At 37.5% G+C, this 9,546-nt stretch overlaps 1 pseudogene; it reads left to right on the forward strand.

Moving 5' to 3' along the window:
- The first annotated feature begins 1,104 nt into the window (after window positions 1-1,104).
- LOC107977958 lies at window positions 1,105-9,157 on the forward strand (annotated as a pseudogene).
- Window positions 9,158-9,546: the final 389 nt, after the last annotated feature.

Below are 9,546 nucleotides of genomic sequence, written 5' to 3' on the forward strand. Positions count from 1 at the left end.
TAATGTATTCTAATTCATATGTGACTGAATGGGCTCACATTCAAGACATTCTAGAACAAACTTCAGATTCAACTGGCTACCATTTTGTCCTTATACCCTGCCATTTGTTATCAAACATTTTGGTGGTCAGAGTACCATCATATCTTCTTCTTTTGGATCATCTTTGCTTACATTTACTTAATTCCTGTTTTATTTTCCTTCATCTTAACTCACCAAATTTTGTTTGTTCTTGGAGATCCAATCTATATGCTACCACACCTGCAGATATATTTTCTTTAACTACTTCATTACTTTGCAATCCTTTCATGGCTGTATAGCTTTCATATTAAAATCAAAGCTTCTTGAGAATATCACTAAAGCAGTTTCAAAGTAAGTATTTGTTAAATGAACACAACCCCTGTAGTTGGAATCAATTTTTCATAGACAATGAAGTAGAAAGGAGATAAACACTTCTGGTTTGACACCAGGATGCTTCTCATCACTGTCTTCCATGAGCTTTCTCCTGAAATCCAGTAGCTCCCTGATGGAGAAATAGAGTAGACTGTGCATCCAATACATCGCAAAGAAAACCCATGTATGCTTCACATAGTGGAATAAACCTATAATACCAGAACCTGGGTGAATAATAGAAAATTATCAAGTCAAGACCACTACGGTCTAAACAGAGAGTTTCACAGAGTGCAGTTCAGACTGGACTACATAGTTAGAAGATGCCTTTTAATATATAAACAATAGGGAAGTTATTGGAGTCCCTTGTCCCTAGCTAGTTCCTATTCTTCCTGGTCAGTGGTAACCAGCCCTGGCCATACTGTCTGTTCTTGTCCATTTACCTTCTAAGACAAGGCAATTTCAGTGCTTTGGCCCAGAACAATGCTAAAGTAGCCATGCTTGGGCCTTCTAGAGGGATTGGCATCCCCCTTCACTCCCCCTGAAGAAGGAGACTCCTGATCTCTGATATTACTCTGAGCCAAGTGTCTCAATGAATCTGAGTCACATCAAAACCAAAACAAATGCAAAATGAAACCTCTGTCCTGTGTAGCTTCCAGGCTACCTAACAGGTTGAAATGTGTTGATGGTCCCAGCTGGTGTTCCAGAAAATCAGGCATGACACTGTATGACCTGTCCAACACCAATGCCACCATCAGGGACATACGGACAGCTGTCTGTGCCCAGCAATACCTAGAAGCCATGATCTGTATCATACCAACTAGGTTAACTCCACCATCCCAATCAACAGAAGAAATTGTAAAGGAACATGGAGTACATAACCCCAGAAAGACCTTCTGTATGACAAACTTCAACATCAAGTGAGTAAAAACTTCTGTGGCAGAGCTAAAGGATTTGGACCCAGCTAGAATCAACATACCCACTATTGGTGATAATGTTGTGAAGATAATCACCCCCTCTGATGTCTCAGGGCACCCTCGGGGTTGATTTTTCCTCCACAACCAGCAGGTTATGTTCACAGGGAGGATCTAGGAAGCTGGTTCAAAAGTACTGGGACCAAGGCTAGAACAGGTTCTGCCACCCTGTCAATTATTTATATTGGAGCCTGCTTTGTCTTCTCCCTGGTGGACACCATTAACCAGAAGGAAAAAATTGTCTAGTGTTCCTTCATTCAGTCCAAAGAAAAGGAGTGCACCTACTTTAAGTCTCCAGCTGTCACTGTTGAGGATTATGAGCCTAGAGAACCTGGGCATCAGTAAAATCACTGCTTCTGAGAAGAAAATGATTGCCAAGGTTATACTGGAGCTGTAAGCTTTTGCAAAGGAAGATGAGGTCTTCAAGGACATTAAATGAGATGTGGATCTTGAGCAGCAGTATCATCCTAACTTATTCAGCATGGTATCCCCAAAGCCACATCTGAGACCTTTGTCTTTAAAATACTTTGATGGTGGCTATTGTATCAGCATCAGTATCTCCTCTAAAATTATGGCTGGTTTGTTGATAGTGACAATAAAGCAGACTCCAACTTAAAAAATAAATAAATGCTCACATGTATGAATTTTACAGGGTAAGCTGTTTTCTTAAGCATAATGAGAATTTTACAGATATGTTTTCATTACCAAATAGGCAGCCTTTCAATGTTGTAAAGATTTCATTGTATTGGTTTTCTGTGTGTGTGTGTGTGTGTGTGTGTGTGTGTGTGTGTGTGTGAGAGAGAGAGAGAGAGAGAGAGAGAGAGAGAGAGAGAGAGAGAGAGAGAGAGAGAGAGAGCATGTTTGTGTATGTGACTGTGGTGGGGGGCATTCACACTCATATGCTGTGACATTGGGTGGAAATCTGAAGATAACTCTTGGGAGTTGGTTCTGTCTTTACACAATGTGGGTTCCAGGAGCATACACAGGTTTCCAGGATTGGTAGCAGGCACCTCTACCTTCAGAGATATCTCATCAGCCTTTCTTTTTACTTTTCAGAAAGATTGTGAGTGAATTATTTTTCCTTATTCCTTTTTAGTAAAGTATATTATTGGTGCAAAAAACCTAATTTTTGCATGTAGATTTTATATTCTATTACCTCATTGAAAGTGCTTATCAGACAAGAATTTTCTGGTCTTTACTGATATATGTATATGTATATGTATATGTATATGTATATGTATATGTATATCTCTATCTATATCTCAATGCTATTCACAAATAGGAATGATATGACTTCTTGCTTTACATGTATTGCCTCTATTTCTTTCTCTTGTATTATTGCTTGAGCTAAAACTTTAAGCACTGTACTTATACTAATCTCCAATAAATGGAAATTAATTGGTGCTAGTAACAGCTCTGAAAGAATGGCTCAAAATTAGTTCTGTAAATCTATCAGTCCTGGTCACTCCTTCAAGGGGCAGGCAGCTGTGACTTTATATCTTCTTGCTTGTCAGTAACTGTACTACATAATATATTCTGTACATTATTTGTTTAATTAAAGTACATTTTTATTAATTCAGAGTTTAGATTTATTCATCTGTTTCATCAACTGTCTTACAAATCTTGGTTTTGAGCTCCAGTTTTACTAATAAAATTCTTGATTTTCATTTTTCTTATCTCTAAAATGAGAAGTTTGATCTAGCTAATAATTAGAAAACTATATATATATATATATATATATATATATATACATGATATATATATCTGGTATACTGAATTTATTATAAATTATAGTTGTCAAAAAGAGAAAATTAAACTTAGGGAGGTTATATTACTACCCAAGGTCACACAACTAATATGTTGAAAACTCCTGTCAAATCAGAAATAGCTGATGTGTGTATTTGTATTTGGAAAAATCTGAGTTGTATTGTGGTCTGCTATTTTTCATCAATATGATTAAAATGAACATAATACATTATCTTATAGGCTTTAGAAATTTTGTGACTGAAAAGGTTACAGCTTACAGTTTATTTACAAGATCCAAGTATATAGAGTGAAGACTTTACCACTTTTTTCTTGTGTGAGCTCCTTGAACCATATATTCAACTGCACTGGACAAATCAAGTACACTCCACCAGAGACAAACAGGAAGTTACTGCATAAAAGAATGACTTGTTGCAATTAGAAAACTGTTTTTGATGCAATTAAAATAAAACTCTAAACATGTCTTTACAGATTCTCCCTGCTAAAGCTCATCTTGGAAAGTAATTACTGCCCTTCAAAAGAAAGAGCCAACTTAGAAAAAAATTACCCTCTAGGTCAAGAATCTCATGTAAATACTTGTTTAAATTATATTACAAATGAGCTCTATTTCTTCAGTGTCCTGTAATTCTCTTTGGGGTTACCCTTAATGAATATTAGATAGAAATTGGTGAATTGGTTTATATTAAGAAAGCTAGTAAATTTCCAGTTTGTGGCAGGCTGCAAATCTGTGTTTCTGACTTAGGTGTGTGGCTATCAGAAGTGTGACATTTTAGTTGATGTTCTATCAGCAGTTGGCTGGGCAAAATTCTGTAGTCCATATTCTTTGTGTGCTCAAAAGGCAAGTGTCCATGACTGATGGAAATATCATTTTAATAACCTGCCCTTGGAGTCTACAGATTATCTGAATGCTAAAACTCAGAAATTGCTGGAGGAGGTCCCCTCTGACTTTGGTTGGCAAGACCACAGTGGGGAAGACTGGAGCCTAAGCCAGGCCTATACATGCTGGGTTTGTGTTATGGAAAGAACTTCAGCGTTAAATAGATCGATTTAATGCCAGCCACAGTCATCTTACTCAGCTGGTGAAAAGCAGAGTTTTGATTCAAGCAATGTGAAAAGCTTTTTAAGGAGTTTAATGTAGTTGCTGTTTTCTGTTAGGGTGCCAAGTTCCATTTCAAACTGAGAGGAAGCGGGAGAAGGTGGAGCTGTACTGTGGATTGGTAACTCATGAAAGGAGTAATAACATGATTTCTCACCCACATGTAAAACTTACCCATTCCTAGAAATAGGGATACAGAGAATTCTGTGATTAAAAATACCAAATTTCAATCCAAAGCAAGCATACATAGGAAACAAGAAAATTCAATAATTGTTAGTAATTTTCCTTGAAACAAATGTTTGGAATAAATGGCATTTTCTGACCTGAAGAAATTTACTTTAAGAAGTTCCTATTGTAGATTTTTATAACATTCCAAAGAAAAGTTTAACTTTCCTAAATTTAGGAAACTACTGGCATTCACAAGATGGCATAACCTACAAATGATGGTCTTAAAATAAGGTAGACATTTACAATGTGCTGTTTTGCAAGAGTCCATGGGTTTGGCACTTCTCCCTTATTCCTTTATAAACAGGCAAGAAAGCCAAGCTACGATGCTACACCTTTTTCTGTCTTGGCTCCAAACTCCAGAAATCATCACTCAAACCACTCCCAGATCACTTGTTTAGTCATGCAGAGAAGAACTTAAAGGGAAGGAAAATGTTAGTTCCCATATTGTGCTCAAATAACAGAGTGGAATTCCAGATTCCCACTGTAATGTGTTGTGTTACTCTGAACTTCAATCATCCCAGGTCAGGTTGGGGCATGTCTCCTAAAGCCTGAATTTGGAGTCTTGGTCTTTCCTTCCAAACAATACAGATTGACTCCTGTTTCTCTGTTGGCATTAATGCCAAGATAAAACAGGTAGGGTGGGTATGACTATTTACATGAAGACTCATTGAAGAAACTTATCCAGCTGTAGAAAGCCTTACAATGTTCTCCAAACATCCACATTTAAGTAGTGCATTGTTGAGCTTGTGTAAATCAATTTAATTGTTAACTATCAAGTTGGTTTTGTTCAATCATTCTTGTGCTTATAAAACACATGCTTTGATATTTGTAATTTATTTTATAACTAACTAGAAAAAAGAAATCTCTTTCCCTATATCATTTCGCTTCATAATAGTGACAAGAGTAATTGTATTTTTTCCAGTTCTAACAGCCAACTTATAAAGATACTAGGCGGAAGAATAAGGACATTAGAAAAAGAGTGGTATGACTTAGTAAGTCAGCTTACAGTGAATATACCTGTGCTGCCATGTTCATCCCAGCACTACTCACAACAGGCAAATTATGGAATCAATCTAGATAGGTCTCTTGTTATACAGGGAAAACGGAAGTCGGTACAGAAGGAGAGAAAGAGGAAAGAAGGACAAATAATATTAAAGATGACAAAGCCTCAACAAATCATATTATTTTATATTTACCTAAAATCATACTATTATGTATGTATGTATGTATGTATGTATGTATGTATGTATGTATGTGTATGTATGCATTATGTATGTATGTATGTATGTATGTATGTATGTATGTATGCATGCATGCATGCATGAAGTTACACTACTTGGGATAAGAGCCATAGCCTATCCAAAAATGTCCCCAATACCAGGCATGAAAAACATTCATTTGAATTGTTGGCTCGTCCAAGTGACTCAGAATACAATTTTGGCTATTTCTGCTGCTCTTGGTTCCTCTCAGAAGCTAAAGGTAAGTCCTTATTGCTGAAGACACTAGATACTTCAGACACAGGACTCAGAAGATTAGAGATGGATCTAACCTGAAAGCTTTCTTCCTGTGGTCTAGTTTTCATAGTCCCAGGAAGTACTGTGTAAACTGCCAAGTTAGGGAAGCAATCAATAGTCCCATCCAGCTGTGATGCCAATGAAACATAACAATGACCAGCATGGCAAGATATTCTTACATGTGCAACAGAGGCATTCATATTTTCCTGGCAACAAACAGCTGTCTAATTGGGCTTACAGCCCACTCAATAGGAAGTCATGCCTGGCGCTAGAAACTTAGCCAACTACCTGGGGCTAGTAAGGTCATGGATCTTAGAGGAGAGCATACTACTGCCACTTTACAAGACTGGCATAATTCCTAACTGCAATTTAAAACTCACCTTTATACTCACATATAAGAGTAGCTCTTACTCTCAAACAAATAAACGTTTCTTTACAGCAAATCTAGACTGCAGTAATTTAAAACAAAACAAAAAAAAACACCACAAAGAGAAGTCTTGCCATACATCAGGACTCACGTAGGAGGCTTATTGGAAGAGGAGAGAGAAGGGATAAGAAAAGGGGCAGAGAGGGAAGCAGAGCCCAGTTTCTGGGGACAAAAGTGGTAGGGGAAAGGGAGGGGGAGAGAGAGAAAGGTGGGAGGTGGGCAGGGTCCTTTTAAAAGGGAATGTAGTGAATGTGTACAGGAGGTGCTCTAAGTGGCTACAGCTCAGGGCATACCCTGTCAGAACCCTAAGGGCAGGCCCATACAGATGCCTGAGTACTAAGAGAGACCACCACAGAATATCACAACTTGTCATAATGCAGAGATCCAGCACATTTGCTATACAGTTGCAGCACCTAAAGCTCAGGGAACATTATGGAAGTGGGAGAGGAAAGGTTGTAGCCAAAGGACCAGGAAGTCTGTTGTGAAACTGTGTTTCTTAGGAACGACAGGGAAGATATGGCTGCCTAAACAAAACCTGAACACTATCACTACACATGATAATGTCGGAGGGGGCAATTTCACTTGGTCCCAACCCAGCACAAAAAGTTACAGGCAACTAATGACTGCTGGCAGTGGAAAGATTAGCCTCTCTTAGGGATGAGCCCCTACTCGGTTATTAAAACCAAACAGTTAGCCCTGAGATCATATGCACACATGGACTAAACAGACTCTTGTAGTTGTATTTATATTTGTATGCATTTATGTGTGCCTATACACATACATATGTAACAATACTAATAAAAATAGACCATCAATTTAAAAGGAAATGGGAGGGCAGGGAAGGGGTTGGAAGGAGGGAGCACAGGAAGGGTAGGTAAGTGGATGGGCTAGGGAAAGTGATATAATTATATTTTGATTAAAATTCTCAACAATAAAATGTGAATAAATTAAAATATGGTGTATAAACACAATGGAGATTTAGCCCAGAATTAAGAATGAAATTATGTTGGTTGTGGAAAAATGCATGCTGCTGGAGATCATCATGTCAATCAAAAGAAGCCAGACTAAGAATGGTGAATGGTGTATGTTTTCTCTTATATGTAGAATTTAAGAAAAGATGGCTTGAAAGTGAAGGAGGACTCTTGGGGATGTGGGCAGAGGCGGTGTAGAGGGTATTAGAAAGAGTAATCAATGGCTGAAAATAATCAAAGTATGCCATATACATGTGTGAAAACAGTATGAAGAAACATGTTACTTTATACAATTAATGTACATCAATAAATTATTCTAGTCTCTGAAGGGTCCTTTTACCTTATTACTAGCTCTGCCATATGACTTTCAGTAGGGGGGGTAAGTTTCTGTTTCTTCATATGAAATATTAAATTAATACATTCACCTCATCATGTTATTATGTGAAATCAGATAACATAAATTGAGAAATTACTATAGTTCAGGACCCAGAATAAACATTCAATAAGCGGTAATTACTTCTTACTTAATCTCATATTACTTAGAACAACACACTCATGGATCACTTAATCTTGATTGAATGCCTTAAGAAGTATGTTTGTTTACCTTAATTCTTACCATATTGTTTAGATAATTGATAATCTTGTTTTAGTTTTACATATGTAACAATAAGACATGTCCAAGTCCATGAAGTAGTTGACATGAATGGATGGGGAATTCAAACTGCATGTTAACTACCTATGCTCTGGGAACAACAGGTAACCCTACTATTCTGTAGTCGTGTGTAGACAAAGACACTTGGTGAACAGTAGCCCCCAAAAAGCAGGGAAAAAACCCAACAAACCAATGATGGTGGTGATTTTTGACTTCCTGCTGAGAGGAAGATTTGTAGAGACAAAGCACACTCAGAGAGAAACACAACCAAGTGCCTCTCATGTATGGCTACCTTAGAAAATCATATCATATTTGTTACATTTCACTTTCCAGACCCAGAAAGACCTATTTTGCTCCATTTCTACCATACAAGTACTTTAGAATGTTCTTGAACTTTATTATCTGTGTCCTGGAAAGTTATTATTAGTGCTTCTCATAAGGGTTATGTTTATACAAGATGTAGCTCCATAATGCTCCCAATATTGATCACCTAGCAAGACAGAACTTAATTGCTGGTAGAGAACCAGAAACATATTCTATAAACTATCAGTAGTTAATAAACTGTATTTAAAATTCGTTTATGACTGCCTGGCAGTAGTGGTGCATGCCTTTAATCCAAGGTCAACAAGAAAAAGAAAATTCTCTTTTACTAGCACCTACCGACATGGGCCACATCATAACAAGACAATGAAGAAGGCAGTCTGGGTCATCAGCAAGAAGTACTGCACATATCTGGGTAATGAGTTCCACACCAACAAATGCATATTTGAGGAAATCACATACCCCCCAGCCTGAAACTGCAATAAGACAACTGGCTATGTCTAACATCTGATGAAGCAGATTCACACAGGCTCTGTGAGAGGTATCTCTATCTAGTTGCAGGGGGAACAGAGAGAGGATGGATAATTATGTTCCAGGATTCACACAGGTTCTGTGAGAGGTATCTCTATCCAGTTGCAGGGGGAAGAGAGAGAGGATAGATAATTATGTTCCAGAAGTCTCAGCCCCAGATCAGGAGATCATTGAGGTAGATCCCAATACTAAGGAAATGTTAAAGTTTCTGTACTTTGGCAGTCTCTCCAATTAATAGGTTACTCAGCATACAGTTGGGATGGATTTCAAAACACTATGTGGAGCCATTTGAATCTGTTCCTTAATATTTTCAATAAACCTGATAACAAAACAAAGAAAGGTGAAACTATTGTCATTCATGGTTGAAATACTACGAAATAATTTTATTAATACAAGTACATTTGTGAGTATTTGGTCATATGAAAGGTTTTTAATTTTTAGCTGTGGCTAGAATGGCTCCCACCAGCTGAGATCAGAATATCTGTTTAACCAACTGCTGCCTCAGGGCATCCAACTGGCTTCTTCCTTATTTGTTTTAAGTATTCTCTCCAAGTGTTCATTCAGCTCAACCAGATTTTAAATTCTCCATTGTGAAAGATCTTCATCTAACTTAAAAGAAATACAGAATGTTGTTACCTTTGATTTCATCTTTTATGCCCTTAACTGTCTCCATTTCAATTG

Source organism: Cricetulus griseus, chromosome 4 (genome assembly GCF_003668045.3).
Source record: "Cricetulus griseus strain 17A/GY chromosome 4, alternate assembly CriGri-PICRH-1.0, whole genome shotgun sequence".
NCBI lineage: Eukaryota > Metazoa > Chordata > Mammalia > Rodentia > Cricetidae > Cricetulus > Cricetulus griseus.